The 18,365-nt window shown below is 40.2% G+C and overlaps 1 protein-coding gene across 1 annotated transcript in view; it reads right to left on the bottom strand.

Annotated features, from left to right (window-relative positions):
* Nucleotides 1–18,365, bottom strand: part of LOC144476586 (CD151 antigen) — a 137,451-nt gene that overhangs the window by 7,368 nt on the left and 111,718 nt on the right. The gene's annotated exons all lie outside the window — the stretch shown is intronic.

Genomic DNA, 18,365 nt, shown 5'->3' with positions numbered 1-18,365 from the left:
CATTCCAGTTGCTGCAGGCAAGAATCAATAAAAACAATCTCACGAAGAGACTTCGGGTTACTAAAATTGTTTGAATATGGAATAAATTTCAATTGATTTCCCTCGCTGGACCGCTTCAAAAAATTCTGATTTCGTATACGTATCGCCGGTCTGTTTTCGAGGATCATAAGGACCGGCTCGACCCGCCGACTGACCCGCAACAGAAACGCCGAGGATTTATTGCGTCGCGGCGCAACTATACGCGTCTGCCTTCGGGACAATGATAAAATAATAAATCAGTGGGGCTGATCTCCTGGCTGCCACCCCGCAGGGGATTTGGATATCGGGATCCTCCTCGTTCTTGTCGTGCACGAGCCGCCGCGGTGCCGAGCTGCGGTCTGAGAGACCACGCAGACGGCTGGTATCGACTCGAACCCGATATCGCATTCCTGGCTCTGGGTTCTTGCACCACGAGACGACGAGACGATACGAGATGATATGGTCTAACCGTGGCTGCGGTTTCGTTGCTGCCCCCCGAGAAAGAATTGATGAAACGGCCGCGGTGCCGATCAACAACCCCGAAAAACGAATATCGTACTAACGGGGTGGAGATTGAATCGGGAACCCTGTGGCGAAATTTACCGCGACAAAGCAACAAAACCCATGGGAATCCGGAATTTTGAAACATTGTAAAAAAAAAAAACTGTTAAAAGTACAAATTGTTTAACATGTATCAATAAAGCGGCCGGTTGCTTAATGGAAAGGCCGACAGGATGTGACAGAATTCCCCGACAAAATCGAATAGCCATAGTTTCACAAAAAAAAGGGGCGGACGTAGCGTTTTTTAACGGTTCGGCTTAACACGATTACGCGTGTAACGAGAAAAGGATTACTGTGGAACGCGGTTTAGTGGCCGCGGGGATTAGGATACAGAATTTTATGGCCATTGAATGACTGCTCCTCGACCGGTAAAGCAATCCGTTTAGAGTTCAGAGGATTCCCTGTAGTGTTGCACGCCCAACGAAAGGGAAACGGGTATTTCCGAAGCAGGCGCTGTGAGTACACTGCGAGTACACCGTGAGTGCGCCATGAGAGCACTACGAGACTTTCTACTGCATGCATCGTCTCGAAAACTTGGTGCAACACATTGTGCACCGTGCATATGGCGCGCGCTACCCACGTACCACGCATACCTCGATACCGTAAATATTGCGCGCGTCGAACGATATCCGCGTCGGTTTCGCTCGTATATCAACCGATACCTTTGCCCGCCTGCTCCCCAGGGAGACATTCGACGTCACCCGAGGGATGTCCATGAAAGGGGACAGAAAACTTCGGAAGAAAAACCACCCTCGCGGTTGTTGGCAAGTGCTGGAAGCAATTGATGGGAAGCAATCAATCGAAATCATGGTTATGATTCTTAAGACTTTATCTATCGACTATTTTTTAACACATTAAAGGCGGGGGATCTTGACGAAAGTATGCTAGGTAACGCTTCAAACCACAAAACATGCTAAATACAAATGTAAAGTGCGCATGGATTGCGCAATGAGGTTGCAACCCGTACTAATACGACTCCCGTCTTTAAGCTACAGTCGAAATAAATCGTATTACTACGACTCCCACCTTTAAGCTACAGTCGAGAAAAATCGTAGTACTACGACTCCCGCCTTTAATGTGTTAACAGCCCTTTGAACACATGATGCACTAAATACAAATGTTATTCATTCTTATTAATGTGAAACACAATTTGATTCTTGTTTTGTTAAATTCTAGGGATAAAAGTTAATTAAGACGTGCAAGAATCAAAAATTAATTCTTCAGAAATGTTAGGCAATATAACTGTAAAGGTACTCGTAGTGTCAAGAGTTAATAATTTCTTAAAAAATTGGTGAAAAACGACAATTACAATTATTGAACTTCTCACAGGCATAACTCGTTCATTAAACTGATAGTTTAATTTATTACGTAATGTGTTAGGAAAGTAATATGAACTTGTGTTAAATGTTGAAGTCAGTGTTAGAGAAAATTATCCGAGAAAAATTATCCTTTTTAGTTTAAAGTGCTTTTATACTATCATTCAAAACATAGTATACATTTTATTTAAATGTTACTACATACTTTTAAATAAAACATCTTCGTTTAAATGTTTGTATTTTAATAAAATCTATTCTTATTCTAGTGATATTAAATATTGAAAAGATGCTAGTTTTATTCACATTCTATATGAACATGGATTTATATGTATTTTAAAAGAGATTGTGTCCATTCAATGCGAGTTTCTTTCGGAAAGCTACATTTTGGTCCAAACATTTAAAGAAATTTTTTCGTTGAAAACCTACCATGTACTTTAAACGAGGAGCATTTTATCCGACTACGAACATGTACAGAAAGGGAGAACCTCTTTTATCCAAACACAACGACATACTGAAACAGTTGCCATTTTCGTCCAGCCGCTCTACCATTTCCAATATCTGCATACTTTCCCGGTTTACCGGGAAGTTTCCCGCCGAAACATGCGAATATTACAACAGTCGTTCGATCGAACATTTTTGTTTTACCAGCAGTGGATAAATCATGGGGATTGGGCGGGGTTGGAACAGATAGGGATGGACGTTTGACGCGACACGAGTTATCGACGACGTTCGCAAACACCAGCTGTCCTCCGTGGGCGGAAACGGTATCTATCCAGTTCGTCGTGGCGTTCAACGTGGTTCGATTCATCACCAAATAAAACGCGGCGCGCGTGTACAGCGATCGTATCGGAGACGCCACAACACAAGGTGTGCGTTATGTTGTGCGGTGGCGTCTTGCGGAATGGATCACAGCGTCTCGTTATTCCCGGCGACGCTTGCTGGCTCATCGAGGGACACGTGTTTCGAATCCGGATGAATTAATTGGAACGGAACGATATTGTCGGGGCTTTTTATGCGTTCAAATACGTGATCGCGTGCTCTGGGATTTAATACGCTCGCTGTTGATGCCTGCCGCACGGATTACGTCTACGCTGCTTATCGCTTTTATCCGGGTTAGGTACGCGATAGGTATGCATTTGCCGAGCCACTGGAACGCAGAATATACATTGTAATGAATATAATTATAATCCTTTTCCTATCTCCACGGCATAAAGATTATTCAATTTCCATTCTTCGGCGAACTCTTGTACCGCAATTATGATTATTCTCTTTTGTTCCGTTCGGAGACGAATTGTTCCAAGGAATTGTACTATGGATTCGTTGAAATGATTTCTATTTGCGTCAAAGTACAAATTCAATGATCAAATAACAAAGGAGAGAGAATTTCTTCTGAAGATTTTGAAGAATATTTTGCCATTTTAGGCCTCTCAAAAATCATTAGGTTAATAATTTTTATTCGAAGAAGCGGTAATTAAGAGTTTACAGAGGGCATGGTGTAACCACATTTGTTTCCGTTGCAGCTGTCCGGACTGGTCGTAGGCGGGATCGGTATCTGGACCGTGATTTCAAAGCACAACTACGTATCCCTGATGACGACCAGCACGTATCCGACTCTGGCCTATGCTTTAATCATCGCAGGTGTCCTGGCTGTGATCGGTAGCTGGCTCGGCTGCGGCGGTGTAACTTCTGAAAATAGATGCGTTCTCCTCATGGTGAGTAACCGACAATTTCAGCCGACTTATTTCCCGACCAACAAAATCTTTCGATTATTTATGGGGCACGAATTTAATCGCGTTTTACTTCGTTCCATCGAGGTCTAGAACCTCAGGTCTTTAAATGGTCTAGTGATCGTTGATGTCCGGATAAGAAAACAATTACTTGGGTTCATTGACAACTAGACTAGGTGTTTATTGATTTATACGATTTTATATTAATTTTATTTAATATAACAGTATTATAATAATGATAGTCGAGGTTGTAACGCAACTCCAAATTTTAGTAGAATTTATGTGAACGCTAATGTAGCAAACTAGATTTCGTGCAATTTTTGTGAATGTTAATGTAGCAAATTGAGATTGTTAGCAAACTAGTTAATTAAATCGAATTAATTAAATCTAATGTAGAAAAGTAGATTCTACAGATTTTCGTGAATGTTAATACAGCAGACTGGATTTCGTAAAATTTTTATGAACGTTAATGTAACAAACTAAATTTCATTGGATTTTTGAAAATGCTGATGTCACAGGTTAGATGTTGTATAATTTTTATGAATATTAATGTACCATTACATAGGAATTTGCTAACGTAGCAACCTGCTTTTTGTAACATCACTATGGATGCTAATGTTGCAGACTAGATTTTGTAGAATGTCTGTGGATACTAATAAAGCTTACTAGACTTGCTAGGATATTTGTGGGTGTTAACGTAGCACACTAGATTTAATAGGATTTTGGGAAATGGTAATGCGTCAGCCTAGATTTTGTAGGATTTCTGTGGATGCTAATGTAGCTGTCTCGATTTAGTAGAATTTGTATAGATGCTAATTTAATGTACCAGATTTAGCTGGATTTTCGTGAGTGTTAATGTAGCAGTCTACATCTTGCATTATTTTTATGAACGCTACTGTAACAGAACAGACAAAATGCTAATAACCCATAACTTGCAAGAATTAATAAAATCTGAAGTTATAGAAGTTATAAGAATTATAAAAGTCTAAAAATGTTATATCTCCCCACAAAATGACGATATACTTGCGTATAAATAATAGCATAACACAAAATATCCTACTAATATTTCATTGTCCAACAGTTTTTTCCTCTAACTTATTTTTCGAAACGTTCATTCTTCTGTCATAAACGATTCCATAAAAACAAAAACCACGCAGCTAATCAGCACTACTCAATGCATGAAAATAATCTTCTCTAATATTCAGTTTCTCTCTTCGCGTCGAATTCGTTCGTTACCATTCAAGCGCATTCATCGCGAGATCTCGTCTCTCCAATTCCAGAAGTCGATCAAAAATTGACTACGCCAGATGTACCGGTCGGTGCCGCACGGTGCATATCCCGTCGAATGGCGCGCATTAGCCTAATGCTAAAACATTTACCGATCCTCGAATTCACTGACCAGGGAGAACCAATTATTCGCATCGGGCCGAGTCGATCAAACAGAATGCATGAGCCATTCGTCTCGTATTGTCGGGGACGCGTGTAACACCGTTGACGGTGGTGCGACGTGTCTTATCGATCATACACTTCCCCGGCGTCCATTTATCACACTCCAGCTATTGTCTGATTAATTAATTCGCTCGTTTCTGGCGAACGCGAGCGCGACGGAGATGGAAATCCATTGGACGAACGGGGATGAACGGAGGCTGAAGAGAGGAAGAGAGTAACGAGCCGCCTCGCCTAACTCCAGCGATCGCTTTTGGAATTACCTGTAGCCACCGAGCCAGATGCGCTCTCTAAATTGTTCTCAGAACTTTACAGTAAATTTAGTTCGAGAGACGCGACTGTTTTACTTACTAATCATCCATCGATCGAGAGCGATTCATGCTCGCGAAGCTCTTCGATCGCGGCGCCGAACAAGGTGGATCTCTTCTTGTAATAGTCAAGGAAAATCTCTTCCTGTAATAGATTTCATTATTGAAAAATCGTCCTTTTATCTTTCTTGTGTTTCTTGCTATTTTGTATCTCACGTTACCATTTTTCTCATAAATGCCATTACAGACATGAATACTTGAAATCCATTGTTTAATAAATTATTATACGCTATCAATCTTTTTAGAAGCAGTTTATTAAATTGTAGAGAATTGTAATTTAATTATTTTATACAAAGATCCGCGTCCTAGTTATTAATTATTACGTAATTATTTCAAAAAGAATCTATTAATATAATGCTATTACTTCACTGTACGTCAAAATAAATTCCTGTTCATTTATCGTCAATATTTCAGTAGGAATCTGCATATAGAATGAATGTTTCTCTCGCTAATTTAAATTATTGCGATTTGAATTTCTTACGGCAACAATGAAACGTCACGCAGGGCATTTTCATTCTTCAATCCAGTAATTAGTAAATATTTGCCGAGGAAGCTTTTCTGCGCGATTCGAGCATGGAGAGAGAGCCGTGACGCGGCGGGGTATAATTAAAATGGTAAATCGCTATTGAAAGAAATTCCCTGAAACCACGTAGGAGATAAAAGGAAGAGGTGAAAATGGTTTCTCGAAGTTCCGTTCTCGGGACAGTTTCACTGCGAATCAACGAGCTCGTTTCTTTCTCGAGCCGCGCAGCCTGTCGAGTTTCCCTTTGACTTGGTCGACCGTCTCCGACATCATCGCCCCGGGCTCTCAGACTTTGTTCACCGTTATGGTTACTTCCACGGCGAAAACGAAGGACCGGAGCGTGTCTGAAAGAGTGTCCTTCGCGTTTAAATATCGACCGGCGGGAACTCCTGCTGGACAAATATTTGGGCAAATTTTATGCGATCAGAATCTCTTTCGTACCAGGGAAATTGAATAAACTCTTGGAAACTGGAATGGAATTTACCTGTCGTATCAGTCTTAAGAATTTATGTTCCCGTCTAGTAGTTTCAGCAAAGATGGTGGAGTCTGTCGAACCTAATTTTACTTATTCGAAACTCTTAAAGGAATTGCAATTACCTAGCTGCAACGCTATGTCGTAAATGGAGAAATGTTATCGGTTGTACCAGTCAATTGACTCATTATGTCTTTCCTTGCTGGAAATGTCTGCGCTCATTTGTTCGAACATTAAAATTTAGTGTTTTTCTCTATCTAGAACAGTTACAACAAAATCCAGTAAAATAATTTTTACGTTAACAATAAAATAATATTTAGACACGTCTTTCTTTTACAACAAGCTAAACTTGTAAATAGTTTTTAATGTTAAGTATATTGTACGTTTGACATGTTAGTAAATGTTGTTTCTAAAATTAACTTTAACAATTTTGCTGACAGTTGAAAATTATTGCATCACGGAACAGTAAATTTAAAATTAGTAAGTTGAATTACTGTCTGATAATCTTCAGGTTGTTATATTTCTTGTAGAAGCATATTTTTTATATATTATATATTTATTATACGTATACTTTCTTTTTTCACTTTTTATATTGTATTATATACAATATTATACTCATATGATGACTATAGAATATTTCTTCATTTTTTCTCTGTTTTCTTGTAACAAAGAAATTTTTAGCCGTATATTATTAAATGTAAATTTAAAATTCAAGTCAGTACAACAAAGATTAGAATCGAGGTGCAGACATCAATACTAAAAATTGCTAGAAAGTTTAGTATCGTGAGCATACGATTTTCACGAGAAATATTCGCGTCGAAGGGACCGATTTCAGCTTGAACGAATGATCGATAGCCCGCGCCATGATCGGCTGAGCTCCTCGACAAAGTCGCTCCCCCTATTTTTCCCGTGGCTTGCCACCGAATAGCCGTTTTTCAGCATCGCGGCTAAATGAGGTGAAGAGGTGTTCAACGTTAAAAATATATCGATCTTTCGAAGAACTGAATTAGCTTTAGCGATGACAGACTTCTCTCGGCAGTGTTAACAAGACCGCACCTAGTAGGGCTTAGTGATCTCAATACCAAGTTAATTTATAATTAACGTATTTTAGCTACCTACTTAGCACGCGTAAGGCATCGTCAACGAGTAACTTTCAAACAGTCTTCAAAATTCATGTGTCAAGTGAAACATTGATGACTAGAGAGAATATTTGATCATCGACTGGCAACATGAATATAATTTTTTAACAATCTATAGCTTGACAAAAAGGAGTCGTTTTGTAAAACAATCTAACACAGATTATTTCAACTTAACGCAACACTAATTGAAGAAGCAGCTTTCGACCAATTTTTAAAATTGAGAAATGAGAAGATCATCGGGAGACAGTTTAAAATATTTATCTATAAACAATACTTTGATAAACACCCCCATCGCGTAAAATAATTTTGTACAGACCATTTTTATACCAACTGGTCTAAAAACAGATAATAATCCCATCTTCAGAAAGCGAAAGTATCAATGCGAAAGCATTTTCTGTACTCCCAGGCCGTCTCTGTTCACCCGCCGGCAAACATAATTCAGTGAGTAAGGGATGCAGCCACCCCTGGCAAGCGTGATATTAACCAAAGCCCCAGGAATCAGGCTAGAAAGGAGGACACTCCACTTTATTCTTATCCGCGGCATGAAAATTTACAATATCCTCTTCCGCGGGACGTTGAGCCCGTGAAAAAGAAAGCAGAAGGAACGTCTTCGCGGCTAAATAGAAACCGCGCGAAGCACTTTGCGTGGATGGTCCTCAGTAGAGAATCTCCAGTGAATCTCTTTCTCGAAACGAACTCGCAGAGCGTTCAACTATAAATCGGACTTAATCAAGAATTAGCGCGGCTCCGTGTCTGGAACCTAGCGCCTTCCATTCAGAACCGGATGGTGGCCGGACTGGCTTACGTTTAATTCCACGTAAATGATAGTTAAATTCCGGTAACAACCGCAACAAACCGCCGAGTCCTTGCACCCGCAGATCCTTCTTAATTTAGGATCTCGTTCAGCTCCGGAATCACTGTTCGATCGCGCGTATAGCGTCCTGTAAATCACCCGAACTGGGATCGGCTCGATTCACGATCGTTTGATTCGCTTTGTTCCGACAAATGGGACGATTTTACCATTTAATCGCAGCGGAACGTAAATGAAAAGGACTCGGCCGAACTGACATTTAGCGAATAATGCATCGAGCAATTTACTTTTCCAGATTGTTTTAGCGAAACAACAGCTAAGTGACTTTGCCTCGGTTTTCCGCGATTTCAATTACTCGCATTTGGATCTGCTGATAATCACGTTACCTTCCGGTAATGCTTTTGTCAACATGATATCATTTTACTCTTTTACATGAAACGTTGCTACTTTATTAATAAATCTGTTCGAGTTCCGTTGTTTGTTTGGAAAAAATTCTCCCCTTTGCCAGGTGTATTTTTCTGGCATTCTCTATTTACATAACGAACGCGAACAGACCAGAACATTGTGTTCTCTGCTTTTAATAATTGCTGGAAGAACAAACGCAAAACACAAGGATTTGTTTTATGCGAATGAAAATTGCGTAAATAGAGTCTGTACGCGCGAAAAAACTTGCCAATTTTTTGGTTAATTCAAGAGCTTCAGAATTATGTGCTTACCGACCGCGTATGAAAATACGCCGTGAAAATAGTGTTATAATTCACCGCCTAAAAAAGACTCTCGTAACTTAAGCGACAGGTGTGTAAACGTTAAAAATACTGGCTCACCGTTTCCAATGATAAATTCCAGTAAAACTTCATCTCGTAGATCGGCTAAACGAAATCCGTTTGTAACGCGGAAGCAAAAAAGGGTTCGATAGACAGGCTAGAACAAAGTTTTTTAATATTATCAGAGTCGATGATATCGTGTTAAAACGCTAACTTTATTAATTGTGTTAAACTCTTCGAGGTTCGAAACTTCTCCGGCGTAATCATTTCACTTTTAACCCTGCTATTTTAAAAGTTCAATCCGCTTCGAATCCTCGCCGAACGCGTGTCGGAATTCCCGACCACGGCTCGCATTAACTTCTCATGTGCCGAATTAACTATTTTCTAAGTTAATAACGAGCCACTGTGTCGGTAGTTCCGACACTAACCAATCCACCACCATAGTTTCGTATGACTTTACACACCTGCGAACGTATTTGCGAAAAATATGTTATAAAATTCTGCATTATTGAAATAAATTACTATGATTTTGTGTTAAGATTTGAATTAATTTGAAAGAGTCAATCTAATTGTCACAAAGTGTTACCTTCACAATCAATGCTAATAATTATTTCACTAGTAATTATTTCACTAGTAATTATTTTTAAATTCTTTCTAACCCTTCCGCGCCGAGCGCCGCTTATACGCGGCATCCACTCGACGGCCTGTGGGTACGAGCGCCGCACATATGCGGCATCCAAATTATGTGTATACAAGTGGCATTAGGTCTTTTTATATTAAAAATGTATACATACTTGTTACATTAAAACAATGATTGTTTTACTCAGCACAGTTATTTAAAACTAAGAAAAACGTATATACAGAAGTCACACGCGATGTGCATATTTCTGGCGCGAGCTTTCGTTCAATGACAGTACTTCGGCGGACGACACTGCCGTAGTGAAAGGGTTAAGTGCTAAGAAAAAGTACTGTTTATATATTTAATCTGTAAACCTTCTATTATCTACCTTAATTGTGTCTAATTTCTCTCAGGATGTAAATTTTTCTACTGAATATTGTTTTTATATAGTCTCAATTTAATTTTATACCACATTTATTATACAATATTACCGTACATGGTTACATAGCACTGAAATAAAAAAAATTCGTCAGATGAATGTAGACTAAAGTTGAACGTTTACGCATGGTTGAAACTCTCGTATTAGTAATCGAATAACGGGAAAAGTTGGAAAATACGTCATAAAACCGTGAGATAATACAAATAAAATTCAAAGCTCCATATAAAGCTGTCCAGGAATTTACATAGCTGAGTGAATGGCCGCTATCGATTTTCCCGCAGGCACCGTAGCTCCCATCAAATTTTTTATTCCAGTTTGCTCGTTCGCACCTGGCATCTAATGACCAAGTATGTACCCCGAGCACAATTCCACCGTGCACTTTTTGCGCCAAGGTCCGGGTTAAGTTGATCTCGGGTTTATTTCCATAAGCAATGTGACCGATCCGTGGACGCGGAAAAAAAGTGAATCTGGCGCGGCTGCCTCACCTTTAATTAAACGCAAATACCCGGCCCGCCTAAAAACACCCTCCGCCGGCGGATGGATCGTAACGAGAAGATCGGTGTGGGTCCTAACAACCTGAAAGTGGAGCCTCCAAAGGAGCTACAACATAATTCGCACGTACGTCAAAGTGGAACGGTGCTTTGGGACCGCGAGAAGAGGCGCCGGGAACGAGAAGGGAAGACTGCTGGCCGAGTCTGGACCGTGCAATTATGAAGACATTAAATCCATAGTGTTCGATGACAGGCGATTAGATCGGAGACGGCTTATGAACGAAGGTTGGATTTATTGGCAACGAGATGGTTCGTCTTCATACCGATGCATCTGATAGTTGCAAACGATAGCACATAATCTACTATTTCGGAATTTTTACTTAACACTTTTGATGCTCGATATGCGACTTCTAGTGTTCATCTGAATATGTTCACTACATATTCTATTACACTGCTCGTTGCCTAGTGTCTTATAATGTGTAATAATAATGATTTAATAATCTATCAATTTAGTAATCTATCTTGTCCTTTTGGTGTCATTTTTCATGCGTTTATTATACTCACACATACTTCTGCTTTTAAAGGTAATATTATTGAGTTCAAAAAAGGTCTTTATAAACTATTTACCTGATGCACTGATTCTCCGTCTTTCAACATAATTTATGCTTTTTCCTGTTGTAAAAATGTATGTCCATACCCGCAAAATCTTTAGTAGACTGCGGTTGTTATGGAATTTCGACAAAGATGACTGAGTGAAAAATAAAACTAAAAATATTAGAAAAATTTGAGTATGTTTTCATGTTATTTCCAACTTATCGAAATTCTTAAAAGGAGAAAGACGCTTGAATGCGACTTAGGTTGCTTATAATTAACTTGGACAATTTTGATTGTGCATAAATTCAAATGCGAACAGTGCAGCGGCCGTAACAATACGGTCCCCTGTCGATCACTATCATTTTCTTCAGCCGCCGAAAGTGACACGAGGTCAGCGCGTTATCAGATACCTCGGCTGCGACAGTGACGGCGATGCAATGAATAATGAGGTCAACAAGGCGTGATTATGATTATACTCGGAGATTACGACGCGAGAGAAGGACGAGAAGGGAGGACACGCTGCAACGAAACGCGATGTCGCCGTTCCATCCATTGTCCGTGGATTATCAGCGTGTCCGCTAATCCGAAAATCATTGTGACACGCGTAATGCATATTTAAGGACTCGGGCGGGAATAACTATGCGCGCGATGTATCGACGATGTCGGCGGGATGCCTCTGCGTCGCGGTCCAATTAGCGTTTATAAGCGTAACACATCCGTCCTGTGATTTTTCGCGCGGTGAATGACGTATCGCGGGGCGGGAATCGGCCGGACAGGTCTCGACGCCTCTCGGACTGGTTCCGAACCAGTTCCCGCTTCGATCCGAATGCTCCGGGCAAGACCGCATTACTCCTTAAGTATCCGACGGCCGATCGTCGCGCTCGCGGCCAATTTATGCCTCGGACCGGTGAACGAGCAATAAGATTCGATAGGAAAGAGACTCCGTCGTCGATTTCGAACCATCCCTTAAATCTAAAAAAGAGATCGGCTTGAGAACTGTTTCGAAATAAGGGGAACGAGCCCGGTGTAGTCAGACGAACGTCGACGGTTCTACAATTTCGATTGTCGCTTCGAATAAGTAGGTGATTCATACGTTATAATTATTTTAATGAAACATATAATAATTTAAATAATATAATTTTTATTAATATGATTGTTATATCTACGTTCCAAAAATTTGAATTTCTTTTGCGATTATCATTTAATATTTTCGCGTTTGTATCCAAAAAATTATGATAAATGCAATTGCAAATTGATTGATTACGGAATGAACTTGAATTCAATTCGGTTGGTTAAATTCTTGAAAAGTTATTCCGTTTGCAAATGTGTCAGCATACTTTCCTCGGCGACTGTATTAATGCATTTATCACTGGCGGATGTATGCAATAATTTAAAAATATCATGACGCATTGTTGAAGAATTTTTTGTTGACAAAAGCTATTTCAACTTTGTATTCGATCGCCGGACCATTTTCGCAATCGTACAATTAACAATGCTTGTAACAATTCTCAACTTTACTCGTGAATGTTTCAGAACATATTTTTCAAGATGCTTGACATTTTCATATAAGATAAAGGGCATAGCCGATTAAGATGGTCAAAACTGCCCTTAGGTCAACCCATATCCCGGATCCCATATCCCATATCCCGGAAGTTGAAGTTGAAGTTTACTTAATCCACTCTCGCGGTAAGCTAGAAAAGTAGTAGCTTCATTCTGACAGCAAAAAACATCGACACATTGGGTTTTCATTTTTTTTTGACAATGTTGCAGGCGTGCAAGAAATCTGAGAAAAATTGAGTACACGAACCGTGATAGTACTTTATCAGGAAATTAATATAAAAGTTTTGAATATAATATAAAAGTGAGAAATCTTCAATTTTCCAATTTTTTGGGGGTTTTTCATTTTTGATAATCACAGCTTGCAACTGAAAAATCTGAAAAAGTTCTATAACATGCTGCTTAATGTCCAAAATAAGCCATATTTTTTTCAAAATTTTAGAAAGCCGCCAAAGGTGGAAAAATGCCGGAAAACCGCGAAATCTAATTTACCCTGTAACTACCCTCACGGACAAGTTCCAGGGTTAAAATTGTACACAGATAAGTTTTTATTGGTCAGCTATCGAACGGTGTATGACTCATTGAAAAACCTCTAAGGGCAGTTTTGACCATCTTAATCGGCTGTGCCCTTTGTCATTTCAAAATTAACAGTAATTTTCATTTAGCAAAAAGCTCCGTATTCTACTAATAAAAATCATTGAAAACGAACAGGCTACAAAACGTTTCACGAGCGATTCTGCAATTCATAACACTCTCAATTGCAACAATTAAATAGTCCACAACCGTCGACAATTTGCTAATGAAAATTAATTAAAGGACGCGCACAAACTCGTCAGACCAGCTCGGATGCCCGCCGCAGGCGTCAAGTGCGATAACACTTTTTGTTTCTCGTATCGTTTATCAGGAGCATGAATGCACAAGCATCGGAAAATATTTTCTCCGGTTTAATCGCGTCGGCGATCCGTTAATATCAATCGTGTCCGCTACATAATCTTCTAGGCTTCTTCCTGTCTCTGTTCCTCTAATCAATATTCAAATTAGAACGTAGTCTGCGATACAGACGGCGAGGGTTTCTCGCGCGTAGGATCGTCGCGGCGACTCGTTAAAGTTCCCGGCGAACGGCCCGGACGTAAAAGGAGATACTTCGACGAGGAAGAAGGAGGAGGAGGATCATCGACGATATCTCCTTGTTAAAACGTGTCCACGTCCGAGGAGTAACGAGTAGCCGGGCTTCGATAGCGAATCTCGGCGTCATTCGTCGCTCCATTTACCTTCTAGACGCGGAGCGGAACGGCCGATATTCCCCGATCACGACTAACGGCCGTATATGGCCTGGAAATGTATATGTGCGCCGCCGCCGCCGCCGCTCTTATCCCGCGCCCTTTTATATTTATTTACATGAAATACGCTCCTACCCGCCAAGATAAACGCGCGCGGCTAACCCAGTTTGCGCGCGCGCGAGCGCTCGCGAGCGCAACACGCGACCAAGAACAAAGCCGGCAACGGGAAGGATATCCTTTCCGAGGATCGAGACCTCGTTACCGAGGAGATCGCGGCCGTGTAAAGGTTGGATTTCCTATAAGCGTCAGACGTAAACGGCCGGACGTATGCGTTCGCCGTTTGTGGTTAGACGCAACGTCTATATGCATATACGCAATGCGTATGATATTTTCCAACGGCGTCAGACGCGTGCGTCCAGACGTACGCGTCGCATGTCACCGTCTATCGGATAAAACAATGTGTGTAATTCGGGTGAAATAACATTTCTAAATTAATCAAAATTTACTTGAATTTCGACTGCTGCTAAAAAAGCATAATCAAGAAGTAGTGTTAAAAATTTTAGAAAAAAGGTAAAAGATGAAACATAATACTAATTCACTTTCTTTTTAACATTGTTTATTCTCTACTGATCCATTATGATCGTAACAATTTGAAATGAAAAGGCAAGGAAATGTGTAAATATCATTTTCTTTTTATCAGTTTAAAATTCGAGTTTAACACAGAAAGTGATTGCGGGAGCAGACTCGTCCTTTCTACTTGGGGAATTAATTAAAATACATTTGCAAATTAAAAAGACGTGAATTTATAATTTCTTGGCGAAGAACACTGTACGAAAATTCTAAATGCATATCAGCATCGAATGTTTGCCAGCCAACTGTACCCGCATCAATACATTCGGACGATGCGAGGAGTCGGATGATGTGAATTATCCTAATCAGAAAGTATGCATCCTGGAATATGTAATAACTAGTCGGCGAGCCGCGACGGTGGGTATAATAAAGTAACAGGAAATGACGCGGTAATTACAGCCAGTTCGATCTCGCGGATGGCTTGGAATCGAAGAACACGGCGAGCAGGCGGCATAGAACAGAGTTCGAATATCCCGTTCCGACGGACGTAATGAATTTTTCTGCTTATCGAAGCCTCCGCGGACCGGCAATATCGGCTCCAGTTTCCCCCGGATCCGGTCTTCGCCGATTATCCAGCCGTGTTTCATTTTATCTCCAGTGTCCTCGACGTCCCGAGATCCGCGTAGCCCAGCGAAAAATGGTTACTTCTGCCACGTGAACCGAAATCGGATTATTGACTACGCTCGATCGGAGATTCTCCTGATTTCCCCGTCTTCCGCGGGGCGAGCCTCAAAGTTCCAGCGGACTCGGCTATTCTGGTCACCAATTACGGCACAGTCGTGAACCAGCGTTTTCTTGTCGCGGGTCCCGGCTTTCATCTGTTGCTTGTGCGCGCGGAAATCCGTGGAAATCCATTTTGTCCGTTGCATCAATTTTATCGTTACGCCGCGATATTGCTCTGCATCTGTTCAAAGACTGAATTGAATCCCGCAATCTATGGGAAAATATCATCGTGGGAACACAATTGCGGAAGTTCGTCGGAACAGACGGACGGTAATCGTTTTTCGTGAAATTGTAAACTAGACAAGAAATGGTGTTGCTGGTCAAGCGTATTTTGTAATACGATGGACTTAATTTTTTAATATTGTCTTACCTTTTTTTATAACCGATGATTGTAGCGGAAAATGAGAAATGTCACCGAGAGCTTTTATGGTTCTATTATTTTAATTCGTAATTCTGAGAAATAATAGTTTAGAAAATACAGTTGAAATTAGTTCCGTGGTTTATCACATACATGTTAATCCTGCTAGGTACATGCATTTCACTAAAATCTTAATAATTTCTTTAATCGTAGTTAAATAGTTAAATTAATGAAGTTAAAATATACTTTAACTTCTTATTAACTGTTAAATAGTTGCAATCATTTGCGCCGGATATAATTTATATCGTATAAAAAAAAATAATCCCTTCCTTGTTAAAATTATAAAAAATTAAGGACTATGTGATATTCGTAGCTTTCGACAGAACTTGTGTGAGATCAACCATTGAAATTCAAACATCAGAATTCCTTGTTTTTCACTTTTCGTCGATGAAATTATTTACCATCCTCCTAGTTGCTTTTTCATAAATAAGATAACACCGAACGCGGTACAATTACGATTATAATTATTTGTACAACAAATCCGAAACTTCGAAAGAATTAAATTGAAAAAGTATTACACACAGTGTACTATATAATATATGTGTACTCAATTTTTTAATTACTATTTAAATTAATAGGGCACCGAGACCGTAACATTTTTACATTTGTGACATTTAACCTTCACGAGCATAAATTATATTGCATCGGTATTTAATAATATTGCATCTTGCACACTAGGAAGTTAAAAACGCAGCGAACGCGTAAACATTTGCGGCGATCGTTTAAACTGGGGTGAGGAAATAAAGTTTGCTCGTTGAAATCCGGTCTCGTTGCAGAGGGGTAAATGATAATGAATCACGGAGGAACTTATCGATTTGTCGATAGAACAGCGAGATCGATTGCACGGAGAAGTAACGAGTGCAGGATGGCCCTCGACGGGCCGTCGGGTCATATCGCGGGGAAATTACGAGACACGCGTTGACCAATTTAAATCGGACGCACAACAAACGCGATATGTACATTACAGCGGCCGCAGCATCCGACCGGGAACGACAATTGACAGTTTAGAATTGGACGGGACCGCTGACAGCGAATGAACGGTCGATCATGGACACTGACTGCGGTCGCCGCAATCACAGCCGATATCCCTGGACAATGCAAATAAATCGATTTTATGGCCCGGATGTCTGAACACGTGCGGGATTGCTGTGAGAATTATCTGACGTTGCAAGACAATCGAAGAGATATCTTCTCGATGAATCAAACTGCGTTCTATCGCTTAAAATGCATAGATTGCGTAAAAATTTATCCAGAATTTCTAAATAAAACACAAACTAGATTAATGGAACTGATTAATGTAGGCTGTTCAATTGTTGTCCCCTTTTGTTTTGTTATTATTAGAAGCAATAAATTTTTCACAAGTTATACCAAGGGAAGAAATACTATCGAAAATGCTTTTCCAACCTCGAGATCTAAGGATTAAAGGTTTGTGGGGTTTTAATCTCAGTAAAGCAATCTTTTACACGAGCGTACAGCAGCTCCACGCCAGCGGCTAATTAAAAAAAGATTTGGTTCACGTCAGATTAAAAATCAGAGAGATGAATGCTGCATAGGAAAGAAACTGGATCAGCTCAGAAATAAAATAAAACCCCGATCAAGAGTAGCAACGAGGGCGCGTCAGAATTTAAGAAGAAGTATACAAAAACAGTACTCCGCGTAAAACTTCAAGCTGATTCAAGAAATGCAAAATTGTGACTGAAAAAATTATTAACATTCTACATGTACTCAGTTTGCAGGGTAAAATTTCTAATCTCGGTCCAGTACATACGAAATAATTAAAAAATATCCGCTCAAAGATATAAAAGTTCAAAGATGAACATTTTCTGTCTAAATATTTATCTAAAATAATTGTTTGAATGATTTCATTCAAATATTTGATTCGATAACAATTGACTTCGTATTCAAATGAATTTTCATTCAAATAAAATCTTACTCGGATAAATTGTTAAGGTTATGTTTTTATTCGTTTCTATTCATTCGATATTCATTCAATAATATCCAATGCAATTTTATTCGTTAAAGCTTACCTCTTATCCGTTAGATAAATAAAATTTTACCCAACTCTGATCGGAGGTCCGTCTACGATGTTAGTCATTGTTTAGAACTGTAGAGAATAGTGGGGACACGGGCGGCGATCAATTCTATCGATCGCGGCTAGATTTCCTCGCAATTTCTCCCGGTGGCCAGGCGTTTGCTTAAAGAACTGTGCGGCGTGTTCATTATCGGGATTTACCTACCCGCCACCGCGGGCAAAAATTTTAATTGACCACCGTATACGGGCTCGGCTAATGAGACGATTCGCTCGTGCCATCGTGCGCAGGTGGTGAAAGGGAGCAAAAGACTTATGGGAACGGAGAGGCAAAGGTTGCCCGAAAGAACCGGCGCGGCGGGAACCTTTTGCGGCGTAGATCGCCGATAGTCTCGCGATCGACTGGACCAATCGGCGAGAAGACTGTCCACGTATCCCAC

The sequence above is a fragment of the Augochlora pura genome, chromosome 10 (genome assembly GCF_028453695.1).
Source record: "Augochlora pura isolate Apur16 chromosome 10, APUR_v2.2.1, whole genome shotgun sequence".
Taxonomy (NCBI): Eukaryota; Metazoa; Arthropoda; class Insecta; order Hymenoptera; family Halictidae; genus Augochlora; species Augochlora pura.
Note: the sequence above shows the minus strand (reverse complement) of the source record. Positions and strands in the feature narration are given on the sequence as shown.